This window comes from Plectrocnemia conspersa, unplaced genomic scaffold (genome assembly GCF_051122295.1).
Source record: "Plectrocnemia conspersa isolate PC_06_02 unplaced genomic scaffold, ASM5112229v1 ptg000003l, whole genome shotgun sequence".
Taxonomy (NCBI): domain Eukaryota; kingdom Metazoa; phylum Arthropoda; class Insecta; order Trichoptera; family Polycentropodidae; genus Plectrocnemia; species Plectrocnemia conspersa.
The window spans coordinates 7,483,413-7,502,500 of record NW_028277167.1 but is presented as its reverse complement, the minus strand read 5'-3'; the positions used below and the strand labels follow the sequence as shown (position 1 = coordinate 7,502,500).

At 35.1% G+C, this 19,088-nt stretch overlaps 1 protein-coding gene across 5 annotated transcripts in view; it reads left to right on the top strand.

Annotated features, from left to right (window-relative positions):
- Positions 1-19,088, top strand: part of Hipk (Homeodomain interacting protein kinase) — an 81,991-nt gene that overhangs the window by 40,640 nt on the left and 22,263 nt on the right. For 2 of the 5 annotated variants that reach the window (XM_088182958.1, XM_088182956.1), the window contains exon 1: positions 760-856. The exons of the other annotated variants lie outside the window; for them this stretch is intronic. The gene's annotated coding sequence lies outside the window, so the exon portion shown is untranslated. Of the gene's footprint in view, positions 1-759; positions 857-19,088 lie in introns of those variants that run through there. 5 annotated transcript variants of the gene reach the window in all.

Below are 19,088 nucleotides of genomic sequence, written 5' to 3'. Positions count from 1 at the left end.
GTACAACCTGATATATAATCCTCTAGATTCGTTGCAGAAAGTTATTCATGGGGTGTTCATTATTCTGACCAATGCTCACTCGCTACCGCTCGTTCATTTAAATTTTAAAGCGTTTTTATGTAACAAAATGTTGTTGACCGCTTTCAATAAAAATATTTTAAATTCCCGGGAATCTACGAATTTTCTTAAAAAATACTTTTTGGTCGAATCATGGATTCAATAGTACAAAATATAATTCGCTTCGCTGAATAATGCCGTAGCTTTCCATTATTGATATCCCAAATGTAAATTATAAGTTCTGCCTAGATAAAAGTCATTAGCTGTTATAAGGCGACTCTACGTTTGTTCCAAGCACTTTTAAAATGACGTGAGATTATTTGACAGTAAAAATCTGGCAACCCTGGTAACAATCTATATTTTCAAAGCGCAATACCGTCATGGCACGCTGCGCCAATTTTGTCTTTGGACCCATGTCTTTAGACGAGTGCGATCAATTGATTAATTGGCATCTGAGCGCGTCGCGCACCTGCACGCAGGTGAGCTATTTCGATTGGCGTCCGAGTAATTGATACGTCTCTTTGCTTTCCTTCTCTGTGTATAGTAAGAGAAGTGAGGTGCGCGCGTTTCGGTGAAAGCGCCGAAACGAGATCGCGTCGTCGTCGTCGTCTCCTTGAATCCGACGGTAGATGTATTATAAATATAAAACGGATAGTAAAGGAGAGGCGGTAAGCGACTGAAAGAGAGAGAGAGATCGGAGCGAGAAAATCTCGAGTCGCCGCTCGGCCGTCGAGCGAGCCAACAACCGGCTCCTCTGCGGGAGGACGCCTATTAATACGAGAGATTCTGATGGGAGAAGGTGTGTGGTTCATGTTATGTGTTGGTGTAATAGCTCGTGTGTATATATGGAATATTTTCATCTAAGTTGGTTTTGAGACTTCTCGATCGCCCACGGTCGACGAGAAATAACGCGTTGGTTTTATAGGAAGAATATAGTATATATATAATAGTTACGTGTGTTGTTTTGAGTTAGATGCGCGGATGCGTTTCAGAATAATTCAGTTCTCGAAATACTCGTTGATCTGATTTAAATCTTGCCTCAGTTCACAGATAAAAATTCGTGCTCGTTGGATTGTTTTTTATAGAAATTAATCAGTGAGTTGTGTTGAGACGAGTTTTGATCGGTATCGGCAACGTGTGTTGATATGTTGATAAACACTTGCTGTAATACGTCGTTTTTGTTATGAAACATCGATAATGAAACTACTTAAATACGAGCGTTAATACACGCCAAGGCGTGCACTAACGGTCAATTCAGGCGGGTAATCTAAACTACTATTTTTTTAATAACGAAATTAAAAATCCAACGCGCAGTTTGGGGTGATACAACACCACACAATGTGTTTTGAAGATTGCTAAAAATATGTAAAAATATCGTAAATACATAAGTAAATCGGTCTCCCAGTAGTACAAGTTTAACTATTATATGATTACATTTCGTTTTTAATTTTTCTTCCATTTATTTCTCAAATATTCTCAAATTTTTTTCTAATATTTTTATCAATAATTTTGATCGAATCAATACTATTCGTTTCTATTTCCTAGTGTTCACATAGTCTCGATTTTTCGAGCTAAGCTTTCGTAAAATAATTAAAAGCTGTTTTTCTGCTAAGATGGGTTTGGGAAATGTGTCTTCTTTCAATCTGAAGCTTTAGAAAGATGATTTGATGTTCCTCGAAATTCGAAGCATTCTAATTCCGTGGAGTTATTTCAAAAACGTACGTCTTTTTCTCTCCACGTCTTCTTGATAAAGCCATACCAATGCATCGTTCGCAAGTCACTTCCTACCTTTATTTAATATATGTAAGATATGATGGAATTTTATTCCAAGGAATGACATTTACGTGCTGGAAACCTTTATAATTGCAATCTTGTAACTTTTATATTGACAGAACAGAAGTAACCGCAAGGTCAAAAGTTTGAATTTCTTTGGTCGTTAAAATTTAACAAAAATATCAGAAAAACATATTTTCAACAACGTGAAAACTCCCAACAACCATGCGACGTTTCACTCCACGTGCAAATTTCGATGACAAAGCACCGGCGTAAAACGGTGTCGTCTGTGATTTCGATTTTCCATATGCGGCATCTTCGTCGCGGTTTTCGCTTTCGGAGCGGCCAAATTGGAAAGTCGGCGGTGTTTCTGCATCATCGATCCGACTGCGAAAAAGTCGCAAAAAAGGGTCAGGGGCGGCGCAAAGAGGGCGAATCTTGTGCTCCCGACAAATATGACGTTCGACGACTTATCTATAGCTGCATATGGAAGATTGCGACAGAAGCGATCGACTTTGATTTTCCGCCTGCCCGAGTGAAAGGTCGGATCATGTGCTTCATCGTTATCGATGCATGTGTATCTATGGATATATAATACCATAGCACGACTTTGTAATAATTACCGATTCAGGCGCTGACCGCGCCCGCTTATAAAGCATATTTATTGCCTTTAAATAATGGAGGTTGTATTGATTACACGTCGTAAAGGTCGTCCGCAACACGCGCTTGTCCCTCACGATTCAAAAAGGGCTTCGATACGTACATACAAGAAGAACAATCGCGTATTATATAAATCGCCTTATGTAGTACCTAGATTTCCGGATGGGAGGAAAAATAGCGAATGCCCCGAGCGATTCCGACATTCATTACGGAACCCTGGAAATAGATTGAAACCACAATAACTTGGAGTTTTATTGTCGACAGCTGGAGCTTTTGAAGCGCAGCATCGACGCAGCAGGATCGGCGTCTAGCTTTAATCAACAATTTATTCTGCATTACGACAAGACAATGGCCCCGTCGTGCAATGAAGGCGCGATAAAAATTAAGCCGTCGGATTAGGGATTAGGTGTAGGTGGATTAAATAAAACCCTTGCCTTTCAACCCCTGTTAATTAACGTCTATCGAACATTATAAGTAAGACTAGACTCGATATACGTTCATAATGACTACATCGATCTAAGAGCAGCGAACCTTTTATCTGACTATATAAGCTCCGTCGGGTTCAACAATTGAATCACAAATCAAATCAGCAGGTCTAAAAATAATCTGGAAATCCAAATATTATGCTTTTAAATCGTCAACGCCATGTGATACACAAATACGTGTTTTAAACGTTTAACAGTAGCTTCTTTGCTAAAGTGGGACACCACCGTGAGAAAAACTTTTTGCAGATCAAGCCATAAACCGTTCGAATGCCAAGAGCCACATACTTACAGAATTTGATACTTACGTTACGAAATAATATTACAAGATTATTTATGTATATAGAGTAATTTATGGAAAAACCTTTAAAATTATTATCGTAATTTTTAATATCAAATGGTAATTGATGCGGAACTTTACTAAAACTATTTTTGTTTCTCAAAAGCTACATCGTAGTCAGTTTGGGGTATCTCTCCCGTTCGCTGTAATGTAATAACATGCATAAAATGCAGAAAAGATTTTTTATTATTGTTATGCCTGTACTACACTCTCTGGAAGTTGGCCAAGGTTGGCCAAGGACGGAGAATATAGTGGGTTACTTCGGTCGAGTTCGGTTCTGCCCGCTCTAAAATCTCTCGGAAGTTGTCCGAGGTTACCGAGAACGGGAGGTAAAGTGGGGGTAATTCAGTCAACTTGGCCAGCTTCGAGCGCTTCCGAACATTGTCGGCATATTTCCGAGTCAAAGGGACCAAAGTCGGAGCTGCTATTTCGAGCGAGAGCGGTGAGATACTTCCCCTTTCGGTCTCTCACGTGTTAAGTGACGAGAGTGAGAGAGATAATGAGATGATGGTTCGCAAACTGAGATAGAACGAGTAACTCGCTTCAATTTCAGTATGTGCGTAGGTGTCCTATGGTTAACACGCATGACGAGCGCTGCATCGTGGTCACGTGGTCAAGTTATAATACCACATGCTACAGTGGGACGCATGTTAACATGTTTTATGAAACTCGATCTTCAACAGGCTCTTACTGACATATTTGAATATTTTAGGGCATCAAAAGGAATTAATTATATTGTTGATAGTATATTCTTCTAACAGATATCGTTATTATATTTTTTTTCATATAAAACTAAATAATTAAAAAATAATCAGTGGTACTTGATTTTGTTAAATTTTTTTATATATTTTCCTAGATCGCTTTATGTAAATGTCACACCATAACGAATTCTTATTTAGAATCGATGGCGACAAATTCTAGGATAGTCAAACATGTGGTGCTCGTATTCTGAAGTATCATTTTTATGCCTTATGGCATTTTGCAAAAGCCGACAAAGATTTTGCGTAAATTGAATATTTACGACCGAAATTTTTTTATTGATATTGTATTGATGAGTGCCCACTCAAACTTTTATAATTATCAGTAGCTTAATTTTAATAATAAGACAATTTAAAAAATGCGATTATTTGGCACTCTTTTCGATCGTGCGCGACAGAAGCGTGTACGTGACAGAAGCCGCCGTCCGGACGGCATATGAATTTTGCGACAGTGTGGTCGCTTACTCGAAGTCGTAGATCTTGGCCGATTTCAGTTGTTACTTCGGTTCAGACAACTTCCAGAGAGTGTAGTGCAGGCATTACATTTCTGGTTTACATTCTATAAAAAATATGTATTTTTACTTTAACAAATTAACCGGAGACGGAGTATTGACGCTTATATTTATATACATATATTTATTTTAATTCTAAAAATGGCTTTCATTGGGGTCGTGTAGTATGAAAAATACCTTGGCACGAAAATAGTTAAAAAATGTGTTCATGTCGCAAGCTCCACAAGAAATTATGATACACTCAGATTACGAAAATATGATATTACGGACCTCATTTAGGTGAGGGGGGGGAGGTGCAGGTGGAGGCATTACTATTACAGATTTGCCCGCTGTAACGCATTGGGCTTACTACTGACTGGCCAACTTTTGCCCCCCCCCCCCTTCCATCGAAAAAGCTGAAATGACGTCCCTGATTATCTTGGAAAATGTTATATATAACACATTCTCTATCTGCATTTTTTACTGTAGTCTGAATTGGAACTTTTGCCTCTGTGCGTCAATTAGTATCTAAATATTTCCGTTAGATTTCTATTGCATGTTCCTGTGCTCAAAGATTGCCTACGCACGACTTTTGACTACTTACGAACTACCTAGTAGTCACCTGCTGATACAATCCCAAGTTGTAGTTTTATGCAGAGCAACCCAGAAATAATTATAAATCAACTCTCGTGTTTGATCTTTTGTTTTCAATTATTCGCAGCGTATTTAACCTTTTTTTTATCATCCCCGCTTTTTTCGTCCCACGGGAAAAACGTAATTACCAAAGTTTACGTAACTGTACCTGGGTCACGTGTCTCTCCGCCTCCACGTGACCGCCGCCACCCGACGATATTTTTTCTCCCGTCCTCCCGCCGATCACGCGGATAACCATCCCCGGGATTGCGTCACGACCGGATCTGATTACGCAGAACTGCATACCGCCCGTGACGCCAACCAGCCCTCCTGTCGTCCCGATAATTGACACCCACCCCCGAGGAGTGCATCCCCATAAATCCGGACTCATTTCCGCCGCATGCTAGGCTGAAAATGAGGCTGTGTAGATTCCTCCTCCTTGGTATTGGCCCTCCTCCTCCCCATTTCACATGTGTTGTGTCGCAAAATTTTATGTCCACTACAAATCAAAATCTGTACAACCGCTTTCTACTAAACGCCCAGTGTGATATAATCATACCGGGTTCGATTCACATATGCATACAAATCATAAATGCACACTGACACACCCTATACTTGAACAATGAGCTAGTGGTCAAACTTGATAAGCTTGATTTGTATTTGCCATGCTAAAACCTGCACATGCTATCGTGTTCTTCCTTTGTTTTAATGTTTGCGTGTTCTAAATTCCTGGCTTCATAAGAATCGTACGTATGATACATATTTACTAGACTGGATATAGGATTTGATGTTTATGTTGTGAATCATTCCAAGATTCGTTCGTTCTTGGCAACTGCGAAGAACGAGTCGAATCGTTTCTTCCAATTCCAAACATTATACATTCGAAGAAAATTAATATTAATACAAGACAGATATTTAAGAACCTTTTTGTTCTTTGTTTGCGTATAAACTGCTATTATGTACTAAACGTAGAACTATCGATCAGTTTTCGTAACGTTTCATTATAGTATCATTTCATAATATTCAACGTCATACCGACGCTTTAGTATCGATTGGAAAATATACTAGCACATACGTACGAATGGAATGTACACTATTACAATTACACTGTGCGTCTTGTTGTTTCTTACGTATACGTTCAACAATTCGAGACATTGATCCGTTTGCGGTCATAACGTTGTACGTTATCGTTATCCTGCTACATATTTTACCCTGCGTATGAATACACAATCACGAAAATCACTAAATGTCACGGCGTGCGTGACGCGTCATTATTTCGTGAAGTTTATTCAGATGCTCGCGTAAAATATCACTCGGTTAAAATGTGTGCCAGCCCAACACTTTTCGGTCCGCCGACTCTTGTGAAACCTTTTGTATTTTCGATATTATTATCTCTCGCTTACGATGCGTTGAGAGCGAGAGGCATTAGATTATTCAAAATAAAATTTGCACTGATTATGTTTTGATAGTTTTCATTGTGATGTAGTATCATACATTTCCCATAATATTATCCTGTTTATAGTATTCATTTATTTTGCGAAAGCTGCGATTTAAGAGTGAAGGTCAAAGAGCGAATAAAATTGTATTGAATTTGCAAAGACTGAATCAAACCAACATAAGTAAACGAATTCATCGTTCAATGTCGCGCCATCCAAAATAGGTTAAAGCGGCTCAGTGAATATAGTACGGAAAACGATCTGGAATAATACAAATGACAACTGTCTATGAAGTTCTGTTGAAAAATAGGAGACCATCCATCTCAACGCAATCGGTGAGCAAAAGCAACATGGAAGTGGAAAGTTTAGCGTAAAACATAGACTTTAGAAAAAAACATGATAAATTAAATACTCTCGGCGACGTCGATGCTGAACACTTTGAACACTGAATTTAATATTATTTCACATTCTGTGTCTCATCCGTTATTTTATCCAACAGATATTTATTGAAGTATCCGTTATGAATACTAAATCAACGTCTACAAATCAGTTTTACTTATTAATTAAATATAATCTATTATTACAGCACTGCAAATCAGACAGCTGTCAATAATCACGCGTGTTCAAAATGTCGTTAATTTAAAACAACACATTTACGAAATAGATCGTTTAATCTTCACTCAACACGTTTAAATTGTTCAATTGTTTTGCAGAAATAACAATTTTGTACGAACTATATATCGAAATTTTTCGATTTTTCAAAAATAATTTTTTTAGGCACATTTCCACTACTTTGTGTACCAAAGAAAATCCTCATGTGATTTTAGAGATACCATTACATGCCCAAAAACTGGTGCGCAATGTGGTCGAGCAGCATCATTGTGCCTTACTTTTTTGAAAACGATGAAGGTATAGGCGCATGGCACGAAATCGAAGATATTGCTGTGGACCACATGTGGTTTCAACAAGTCGACGCGATTTGCCGGGTGCAGCGTTGCATATTTTGCGTGAAAAGTTCCCAGATTGCACTATTTCACGTTTAGGTGACGTTAACTGGCCGCCAATTTCTTGCGATTTTTTTTGTGGGGTTATGCTGAGGGTCGTTTCTACGCCGATAAACCCGAAACATTGAAGCACCTAAAAACCAACATACGCAAACTTACAACAGAGATACCGCCCGAAATGTACGAAAAAGTCATTAAAAGGATCGGCTGCTATAAGAGATTCAGAGGCGCCATTTAATTAAAAAAATAATAGTTATTAAAATACATAAAATGTTCGATCAATAAAAAAATCCAAAGATATCCTTAAATTTTATTATTTTTTTTAATTGAAAATTGCAGTTGGATCCGCGATTATATTCATTGAAAAGATTAGGAAAATCTAGGAAAACTGATCTGTTGTGATCGATCGGAATTATAATAATATAATAATCCTTAATTTCAATCTCTCAGACATGATATAAATTTAAAAAATCAAATGGGATTTGAACCTATATATTTAAGTTAATTACCAAACCGATTTTTAACCCTATGAATATTATATGTTTATACAATTTTCATATTTTCTCATAAATATTGTAATTATGTTTTAACTGCAATTTCATATAAATCCCTATCTGAGTACTTATCATTATATAATAATCACTAATTTCAATCTCCCATACTCCCATACATATTTTAAAACATTAAGTTTCATATGGGTATCAAAGCCAGGTCTTCAAAATATTAGTATACCACCGATTTGCTTGTAAGCGGGCAAATATTTGTATGTAACTATTGTAGTATATTCAACGCGTACACTAATTGCGACAATTTGTGGGGGAGGGGAGGCAGAATTAGATTCGTTGTCTTTCTTGTAAGTGTCTTATAAATATTTGGCAACGCTGCACTTATTGTTCCGTATTCCACTTCCTGTCGGCATTATCATTGCTTTTATATAAAGGCACGAAACGACCGTTGTTAGTGGTCCATTTGAAGATGTTAATTCCTTGGATAAGTCAATCTCGCGTCCTTCAATATAACAATAATTCAATTATCGGCGAATCAAAAAGACGTAAAGCATTTTGGTTTATTGCGCTTTTAACGCGTATGCACAACGAGTGCTTTCCGGGCCGGCTGGTCTCCAAAAAGACAATATACAGTAATATAAATATTTAATTACAACATCATCACACATTTTTTCATTGCAATTTAAAAAAAATGTGCATCCTTAAATATGCGTCATTGTACTTAACAGTCAAATGAACATATGGTTAAGGAGTTTTTTGGGCACATTGTCTATTTTATATATTGACTTGTTACATACTAAAAAATATTTGCCCCTGAATAAATGTTTACTTGCATCCATTTACAATAATTTAATTTTTTGCTATATTATCAAAGCCGATTTATTGATTTCGGTAATCAAAAGGTTAAATCATATTGAACGTTGGCAATTCTGCCTTTATGATTTCTTTACAATTTGTAACAGCAGAGGGTTAAAAAAATATTTTTATTTCTGAAATGCCACCGAAAATACCCCGAGGGCCACTTGTGACCCTCTGCACTAGGCACTCTGTACGCTTTCCTGCCCTAGATAGACTTAATTTTTACCATTTGGAATTCGGTGGTTCAGCATGATGGAGTGGGTTTGTTGTCGTTACTAAGAATCCGAATTCTTTAGCCTCTTCCGTTTGAATTTCGAAGAATCTCGTTCGTCCACCAATCCAGCGTAACCCGCGTGACTCACGTTGGTATTGAAAATCTGCTATAATTCTCACCTCATTCGCCTCCTCGACTTCGCCGAAGGAAAAACTCGAAATTGAAACCGACGCCCATTATCGGCGTTTGTATTGTGTACATATATACGCAAAATACGCTGTATGCAGAGCGCTTGCGTAATTTATTTGCGTCATCCTTTTGCCCCGGCCTGGGCTGGGTCCCGGTGGAAATGTTTGTGAACGGCCCCGGTGCGATTTTCCTAAGGAAAAAGAAAAGTGACCGCCGTTCGTCCGTCGTGAGTCACAGCGCTTTTATCGACCAATCCTCGGTTTTTGTGACTCATTTGGCGTGTGAGTTACGTGTCGCAGTTTTGCGGCCCATCCTCGCATTTGTGAGTCCTGAATTGGCGTTCATCAAGAATTCATCGCCAGGGACGGATCGTTTACGCCGAAACGTCCAGTTATCCATTACCCTTATCAATGTAGGTACTTAATTAAGATACCTTTGTGTATCGAGAGCGAGAGTGCTTGTCAGAAATTGAAACTGATACTTTGCGGCGCGTTTATTCGGGTCTAATAATAGAGTTGTTTTGAGCAGTCGCTGGAAATGAAAGTTATAACAACGCAATATCTCATCGTACTAGATTTCGTTTTGTTCACAGTTTTTTCGTATCTGTATACGATATTCTCAACTCATTTGGATGCACCTATAATTGAACATGAGAGAAGCATTCATCAATTAGGTCAAATCTTGTCTTTGTGACAATAGATTATATTAATAAATAAATGACGTTTTTTAATATCAAATTCATTCAGCAGCATAATAGAGCTACCAGCTGAGACTTGGTTTGTTTTTTGTGATTAATAATAATAAATTCATTTCACTGATTATTTTAAGTCATTCGTTGCCATCAGATTAAAATTTCAGCACGTTTAGAAAGCACGTTGCTGAATTGTAATTTAAATAATTATCTATATTTTTAATGAAATTAGATGGAGAATTACATTTGTACCCGTCCACTCAATTTGGCAATGCTGCTCGTTCCAATAATGTAATTACAAGTCTGATCGATTTGATGGCATTTATGTCTTATTCAGCACTAACCCTTGTTTCAGTACATATAATAAAAACATGGTATATCTAATATCGTAATTGACAATTTACCTTAATAAAACTAATATTGGAAATATTATCTATAGTGATTTATATATCTAAAAGGTGGACGGGCATTCTCACAAAGGAACAGTAAATAACCTAAATTACAATACTCTGTACGAAGGGTGCATTAATAATACATCTCTCTATAAACTTTCGGTAAAGTCCTTCGCGCCGCTCACGTAAATTTATCGCAAAATTTATTTCGTCTGTAATATTTTTGAACATTTATGGATTACTAATGTATATTTGATGTCCTTTCTACTATTCATATAAGAGTAAATATGAATACATTGTTTGTGTTAAGCACAGAACGGTCCAAACTTATTTAGCGCCCCGTGCAAAATCTAAGTTGCTTTCCTACCCCACACATTACATTGTTGATGTACATTAAAATATCGTACACTAATACTACTTTACAATAATTAAAAAATATATAGTAATTCAAATTAACTATATATTGGTTGTTTATTGTTTTATAATTATTAATTATTTTACAATACAGTAGATCAAAGCTGAAAAACAGCGGCGAAAACAACTGTATGGTAACCACAGATTAAAGAATATTATAGTAACTAACCAAATTGTGCATAGAAGAGCGGCGGGTTGCAGAGAGTAAAATATATGGTTATCATGAGACTATCATCAAGTCGCTCTACTATATAAGGGAAACTAAAAAAATATTTTTTAACCTTTTGTTATGTTAACATTAAATTTCAGTGCAATCCCGTTTATTATCTATATATATTATAAGTTATTAGAATATATTTTGCAGTTTTAAACATTATTAGAATTGACGTTTTTAGAATTCCAGTGCAATTTACATGTTGCCAAAAATAATTTATTTAAAAGTAGATCCATTATATAATTGTATCGCAATTAACATTGTTTTAAAAGAAAATACGGAAATGATGCGCCTTTAATTTTTGGCGCCCCTCAATAGGCGACCGCCTGTGTCTTTTAACGTGTGATACCTTATTACAAATAATGACATTGAAGTATATAGTATCAGCAGTAACTGATGATCAAAACATGTTGTTTGTAAAATCAGTGGTCATCTATAAAATAAAAGTGCTTGTTGCGTTAGCGAACACAACCGAGCTAGTGCAATTGTTGCTGCAATGATAACCTTACTGCTCTCTGGCCGATGTTCTTCAATTTTAGTGATTATTATATAATGATCGCTCTGTATGTAACACGTGCCATCGACGTGAATACATTTTCCACATAATACACGTGTACCTGAACCAAAAAAGCGTGTTTTTGCGGGACTGGAATTATAATTAAACTTCGCAGAACGTCACACGCACGCGCCGCAGAAATAGATTTTATTTTTTAATTTTAGAACGGACGACTCACGTCGCAGTCTATTTTTTGTTATCGCTTAAAAAGCGGCGCCGTCCATTCCTACTCGCATAATTGGCAGGGGGTAGTAAGTAGGTGACAAAAAGTCGGCCGTGAAATGGGTTAAATATAGTCTAAAGTAGGCATTTAAAGCGGAATTACATCAATAGCTAAAATCGATAATATTATTTAAACTGGTTTAGCAACAAGGGGGATACAAAGTTGGCCAGTTTTTTAAGATATCTATTTCATTAGAATTTATAGCATTTTATTAAATTACATGCACTTTTCTGCTTAAATTCAAGAGAAGACAAATTCACCCAAATGACGTGCCTGTTTAGAATCCACGTCAAAAGTAATAAAATAGTGCTGTAGCTGTCGCAGTGGAAACACTCGGTTATCTAGCGTTTATATTAAGATTTTTTTATAACAATATTACGATTTACAATAAGTGAGAGTCGACTTAAAAGCATATCTAAACCGAATTTTGACCAATAGGAGAGCCAAAAAACAATTATCACTTCTCAGAAGTCAAAAATCCACGTCAAAAGCAATAAAATCGTGTCGGCACCGTCACAGTGGGATCGCTCGTACCGAGCGTTCCCACTGCGACGGCGCCGACACGTTTTTATTGCTTTTGACGTGAATTTTTGCCTTCTGAGAAGTGATAATTGTTTTTTGTGCTCTCCTATTGACCAAAATTCGGTTTGAATACATTTTGACCAATACTCTCATATCAAAAGTCTGTAGTAATATCAGTAAAGATAAGGAGCTATATGCAAGATGCGATAGCTGTCTACTTTTTCATTTACATTACATTTGGTGGGATATAAATGGCATAATTCACTATAAGTTATTGGATTATAGGCAGATAATTGCGACATATACATAATGTGCTCATTAGCTAATTCGTTTAAAAGCGATTTATACTATAAAAAGACATTCGACATAATAAAAGACATTATTAATTAAAGAAGGGTAATTTTAAATAAATAAAAAAAACAATATTTTTTTTTGGAAACTCCTTTCTCACCCACCGTATTCTTCAGACATTGCTCCAAACGATAATCTATTTATTATATATTTCTGTAATAGTTTAATGTCGGATTTTTTTTTACAAAAACGGATACAAAATACGACATTAAATAATATATTGCTTCCAAAAATACGTTATTTTTCGAATCAGATTAACATGTAGACTGTAGAGAATATTTGTAGAAAAATATGGAGAATATATAGTTTAGTAAATAAAACACCTTTTATTTTTCAACTCATTTAACTCTCACTTCAAAAAGTACAGCCTGATGTAAATGCATATATGAAAAAAAGTTGAAATCATATAATTATACTAGTAAATCATATTTTCACTGGTAAAAATATATATCTACCGGTGAAAATGTATTATGATATAATTTCACCGAAATGACATATTTAAAAAAAATCAATGGATTTGAAGCTTTATTTAGATTTTTTTTTGAGGGATAATTTGTAAATTTCTGGTTTAGAATCAGAGGGATTGTAACAGATGTTTTTTATGGTGGGGGGGGGGCAAATCCCCCTTCCTCCCAAATGACGCCCCTGCTTATTAGCAAGTCAATCGAATTCAACCTCCACAGCTATATTAGTGTATAAATTGAATCAATAGCTCTATTTCAAACTACAAAAAATCTGATCATAGATGCTCAATATACACATATATACGTACATTTAAGAATACGTAAATATATATAAAAAATAATGACTTATGTTAATATAATTTTAACTTTAAAATATGTTTTAAACATTTTTTGCATTTATATTAGTAATTTACATTGGTATGTTACTCTTACATTTCCTATAATTACACAATTTTTAACTTAAAAATGAATAAAAATATTAAGCAGTTGGAATCAAAAGTAAAATATATATAACAATCATCTATGTTCAGAAGTTTTGCTGTGTGGAATTTTCTTTTGCGCAATAATACGATCACCTTATGGATGTTATAACGTTAATAAATCGACGTAAAACTAACCCAACCAATGTATAACGTGTTTTAGATAACGCCTGATCAAATTAGTATGTATAACTTTAAAAAGGACTTTGCGTTAACTCTGACGCAATATGTCTTGAATGCGTCACTCGACATGTAAACATAATATATGTATTATTTTCACATACATACATATATAAATTAATATTGCACGTAAAATTGATGGATCAATTCAAAAAATATAATTCAGTTCAATTCTTAATTAAATCCTTAGTAATTGTGGTAAATGTTGCTGTGTTTATAAAATCGGACGGTATATCTTTACTGCCAGTGTGTAATCGAATATCCGTATATTTATACATACACCCTCTTCAGCATATTGGCATAAATTAATTAAAATTGCTTTTCAATATTCGTGTAGTATGTAGGCATACATGTGTAAATGTCTCACACTCACGTACCGCACTATATAACAGTGCGCGCGTGTGTTTGTCTGCGCGTCTACTACACACGCCATTGTGTTTTACAACACCGTCAGACACATTCATGAAAATCTTCTCTGGCAATTCACAAAGTCGCGTCCCACTCGAACTTTGACATTGTAACAATTACGTGCGTTTATTTTTAGTCTCGCTTTAGAGCACAGTCAGTGGAGATAGTATAATATAAGTCTTGTTTTCGATACGAGCGGCACAAATGCAACCGTCGACCGATCAGCCCCTAGCGCAAAGCCCCGTGCCAGGGTAGGCGTCATGTGGGGGTGGGCCAACAATGCCGGCTCGGTCACGTAGCCCCTTTTGGGGCTGTTGGCCCCGGGCCCGCGTTAGACAAGCCCTGCGCAACACAAGAAAGACTATGTAAGTGAAAAAAATGTATGTTATATACGGCGATACCCTCGCATATGCGTGTTTCTTTCTGTAAATCTGATCGATTTTCAGCGGTGAAAAATTCAGCAGGGCTGCGTAATAAATCAGCGTTTGTAAATAGGCGGTTCATCGCGCCGGAGGCTGGGGTGTGTAGGTTTTGTCTTATCCCGCGGATGACGTCAAAACGGCGCTGGGATGAAAAGGGTTAGACTGAAAGCCGGCTTGTTTATGCGTGTACTTGAATAGGTATTGAGCTTCAGATTAGGCAGCCGAATTTATCGCGCTTGTGAGAGAGATAATTAAAAAGGAATTTGTGTTTGTGTAAGTGAGGCTTTGAATCGCACGCCACACCTTAGTTCGTTAACACAAAAAGCCATTCGTATTGTTTTGTGTTAGCGAAATTGGATTGTGCTCTAGAACGCAAAATGGCATGTTCGCTTTAATTTACCTATGAGGTTCTATGTAGAATTTGAACTGGTGATTAAAATGAGTTTTAACCCTTTGTTGCATATTACACTTCACGGGCAAAAAACACGTTGACCTTTATATACAATTTCCCTATATCCTTTTTTTAGTTGTGTCGGTATAAAATCGCTGTATACGTTTGTATAATATATAAGTTCTTGATATTCAACCCACAGTCAAATAATACTTTAGCGTTTTTGCGGACAAGATTTTCCATTATTCCACCCACATATATTATATTTAGTAGGGGAAAAGCACAGTTAGTTTACTCTTTTTTTATTGTAGCATAAAGTTTTTGCTTCAGAATATGGAAATGCTCAAAATATATAATATATATTACACCACTGTCTGCTTTAATTTTGGGTGCCTTTAAATGTGTGGGTCATTTATATGAAGCTGACTAAATTTTAAAACGAATTAATATACTTTCATTGTATTGTTCTTGAAGGCATTCCTGTGATTATTAATTTTCTAGACGTCATAACGAATAAAATTGATTTTATTCGTTCAAAAAGTGCTGATTTTAGTCAATACTACGCAACGCAAAGCATTTTATAAGTAAAATTTGCTTGTAAACTGCTTCATTGTTGTACGGAATTCATAATAATATTATCTAAGAAATGTTAACATTCCATTTATTTGAATATAAAATATTATTAATTTTGATAGATGTATTAAAAAATATAAACATGAATGATAAAATATCTGTTCAGTATTTTTCTGCGGATATTTTGTTCAAATCTCACTAAAAACGGAATTGATTTCTTTGAAAAAATAAATTTGTTTATAAAGTGGGTGGGTAAATTGCGGCTCATAACCTTCCCCTTGCGGTGTAAAAAAGTTACGCGCGCTCCGGTGATGTACAATAAGTATACACATACATATGTGTAAGAACTAGCGATTTAAAATGATTGTCAAAGTCGTAAAAATTATTGTTTTATAAATGCTAAAAAACAGTAAATGCATTATAAATCGAAATTATGTCATATAAATACAGAAATTAAACATATCTAATTTTTATCTAAAAAACTTATATTTATAAAATTAAATTAAAAACATATGTAGAAAAAGATCACACCCGTGCGAAGCAAGTAATCCGACTAACTCATACGTTTGACTGTGGCGTAGCGAAGGGGGGGTCTGGACCCCCCCCCTTGGCGGAGCGCAGCTGGTGATTTTATGTTAATTAAATATAAGTTGCAAAAAAATCTTGACAAAATCCTGGCTACTACGCCACTGCTTCCGATTATGAATTATGCATTGTAATTATCCAATGTATTTAAACGTATCGCGGAGGAATGCATATACAGGCGGCCCTCGACTTTCGCACATAATTGGTTTCTGATAATGTGTGCGAATGTTGAATGTACGAAAGTCGAGGGAAGTAAAATAATTGAAATTGTGTGTATTTTAAAATATTTATTTATCAAGTAAATATAAGATGTTTAAGAGGCGTTTAAGAGACACGTTTAAGTGGGGTTTGCGGGTGTTTCCTTTGAAAAGTTGTCAAGAGTTAACTGTTTTCCACTATTCTTTTTCTTTTCTTCATATAGTATTTTATAACATGCTATGTTTTTATTGATCGCCCCACGCACTTGAGATATGCGTTCTCCATTGGTATCACAATCTTCCATAATATTTAAAAATTTGTCAAGGTGCGTGAAGGCTTCATTCATATTTCTCATTGTAAAAGAGTTTTCCAAAATAAACCTGTCTCATCTACATTAAATATTTAGCTAGAGGAGTATTCTACATCTTCAATAATTTTGGATAATTAGGAAATAAATTCTTTTGCAGCATCTTTATCCGCATCAGCCGATTCTCCAGTAAATTTAATATTATGAAAAGAATACCTCATTTTAATATTGTAAAACCAACCGTTACTTGCTTGAAAAACCGTGTTAAAATATTTTTTTAATCTATCCTTCCAATCTTTGTGCAAACTAAGAGCTTTTGCTTGAATAACTGAAATACTCAGAGGGACATCTTTTTGATGTTGGTCATCGATCTACGATGACAAAGATTTTCCATTTCATCCATGTTTTTTTTGCTGTGTTATTTTGGAAACATATCATTAAAGATTGTGGAAATATATCTTTATTTTCCACAATTTTTAACGTATTTTTTAATTATATTTTTATTTTGCAAAATTTAACATATCGTAGACCTGTTTGTATTATACGAACGTCCGATTGAAGCAAAAGATTTACCGCTATCAGAACGTTTTTTAAAAAAAAATTAAATTAAAAAAAATGTTTTTTTTTTTAATTGTGCGAAAGTCGAGGGCCGCCTGTAATATGAAGATTTTAAAGATATTCACATAATAATATTGTATGTACGTTCGGTGTACATCACAGTAAATAATAAATATTATAAAATATATTTTATTCCTAAATCGTCTCGACTTAATGAATCATATTTTATATCAATAATTAACATTAAAAAACTTTTTTTTAGCAATTTTTACTCCTCAAATACTTTTTGGAGAAGGTTTTTGAACAACATTTTAGCTTCCACAGTAATTTGTCCTCAAACAAAAATTTACGAAATGACATTTTTAGCTCCCGCAGCAACCTTGTAATTTTTAAGCCCTTTTAATTTTCAAAATATGGTCACCTTAATTATTTATACTAATTTGATACTAATAGAGTAATATTTTGCAACAACTTGATTTGAAATGTTACACATAAAGGTAATTATTATTAAATTATTCACACATTCCCGAATGGACGGTCAAATAAATCCTCATACTTTCTTACGAAATATATAAACACATAACTATAACCTAAATATAGTAAATACATACAAGATAACTTATAGCTATGTATTCAAATAATAAAGCTCTCCAACTTTCTATATGAAATGTAAAAGATACTTAATTTAATAATCGGATTAATCTAGTTATATGCGAATTAAAAAATATATTCGAAAAAGTATGCTTTTGTAAAAAATATAAATTGCGTTACATCGGAACTATCGGAAATATCATAAAAATTTTCCTGCGCGGTCATCTAATAATATTTTTAAGAGTATGAAACACGATGCCTTACATTGTATTAAAATCGTTCGCACTAAATATTTTAAAAATAAACGATAGTCACTGACTGTATGGGGAAATAAGTTTTCTAATAAATTCTAAAGAAATTTAAATAATTTAACCTGACTCATAATATATGTATGGCTCTTGAAAAAATTCCAAATATTTGTAACATTTGGCTAATCTGCTAACATAATAATTGCATATCATTAGAAAATGTTTTTATATTTTATCTCAAAACAACTCTTTTACCCATTGATAGATTACATGTTGCTTTAAAAATCAGATAGATTTATTTTTCCAGTATTCAAACAATTACAAATTCTCATCGTTGTTATTAATTAAGTATTTAAATTAATTCATAAATTATAATGTTCGCTAATGTATTGTTTATCGTCTAAAACGAAACAAATACGCAGTACGTAACATTGTTGCGGTAGAAAAATATCTGACGAAAATCGATTTACTGAATTCGTTATACGTATAAGGTTTCATATCATTAAAATATCAAACGCACAACGTACTGCCAACTGTTCGCTGGCTGACACCACAGTAGCGTGCTCAATGAATATAAATACACAGCCTTCGACGAATATCTATTTTGTACGTATACATAATACACAAAATATACATTAGTCTTCCCCTTCTCTTTCCTCTCTACTCTCTCTCCCTATTTTTCTTTGTAATTTTCCGCGGGAAATTCTCGGAATACCAGGGCCCAAACAGCGTGCGCGCGCATCGAGCGATTTTCACGAGGCGCCTTCTAATTGAAAACTTGTCTCGAATTCCAAAATTGCCGAGTGTCTTCCGTGTATATCATTATGTTATTATATAAACGCGTGTACTCCCGCGGTGCCCGTAAACTCGGCGACGGTGGCGGTGGGCTTTTATTGATCCGTTCTAAAAAAAGTCACCGT